The following is a 972-nucleotide window of genomic DNA, read 5'->3' as shown; positions in this document are numbered from 1 at the left end:
CCCCCCCTCTCCCCCCTATCCCAGCCGTTTACCGCCAACGACCTTACCGACCGACCAGAATGCGTCCACGTGCTGTCCGCGTCGTCCACCTCTGCTCCAGGCCTTGTGGACGACTGCGGACATTACCTGGGTCCCGAGGGTCAGGAGAGCTACTGTGGACACATCGTGCGGGAGGGCGGGTTCCTCGAACGAAAAATAACAGAAAATCTGTGAATGTTAGATCAGCATAGTTATTTCCCCTCGTTTAGTTATAACAGGAGTTAAAGGGAATGGTGAATGTTTGTGACAGACCTTCCTAAATTAATGATGAGTACAGCAGGGGCAGTGTGAACAGCCATGACTGGCTTCACAGCACAGTTACAATTCCTACAAATCTCTCTTGACTCTAGTCCATCCAGACATTCTTGTAAGGTTCTAGCAGCAAGATGTACTTCTTCAATGGTGAGGAATGGCTCATATGTAGTACCGCAACAAGATGCTGTAAAATAAAGCACACTGCAGCTGTTTACAGACAATAATTACACTACACACCACCCCAATAATTTGAACACTCACCAGAAACTTGGTTGACTTTAAATTTGCACTTTAACTCATCGTGACAGGAATTGTACAAATTACTGACGGGATTGAAGAGTACACACTCATGAAATTAGCATGCAAGTTTAGAAGAATCTGTACAATGACAACATGTGCATCATCGCAAGCATCTGTTCCAAGTAATTTACGTCATTGTAAAATAGAGTTGGTAATCCTTCATGATGAGTAAAAGTTGACAAAAGCATACAAACCTTTCATAATATTGCAGAACTGCACAGGATGTACAACTACTTCAGAGTCAAGTTGCTGAAAGATGATACAAGTGGCACACAATACGCAACTGGTTTTTGCATGGCAGGAAGCAGAGTGCTGTTGCCACTGGCCGTTATTGCCGACCTTTTGGCATTGAACGATCATAGCCGACTGTTTGGCAGT

The 972-nt window shown here is 44.7% G+C and overlaps 1 protein-coding gene across 1 annotated transcript in view; it reads right to left on the bottom strand.

Annotated features, from left to right (window-relative positions):
* The window catches only part of LOC113212266 (uncharacterized), a 36,968-nt gene extending 36,002 nt beyond the window's left edge, over positions 1-966 (bottom strand). Inside the window, exons 1-2 of the transcript XR_008011782.1 lie at positions 292-966; positions 48-207 (exon numbers count right to left, since the gene is read on the bottom strand). The gene's annotated coding sequence lies outside the window, so the exon portion shown is untranslated. The remainder of the gene's footprint in view (positions 1-47; positions 208-291) is intronic.
* Between the last annotated feature and the right edge of the window lie 6 nt (positions 967-972).

This window comes from Frankliniella occidentalis, unplaced genomic scaffold (genome assembly GCF_000697945.3).
Source record: "Frankliniella occidentalis isolate FOCC.00 unplaced genomic scaffold, Focc_3.1 Scaffold221, whole genome shotgun sequence".
NCBI lineage: Eukaryota > Metazoa > Arthropoda > Insecta > Thysanoptera > Thripidae > Frankliniella > Frankliniella occidentalis.
The sequence above is the reverse complement of the archived record's forward strand: the minus strand, read 5'-3'. Positions and strand labels throughout refer to the sequence as shown.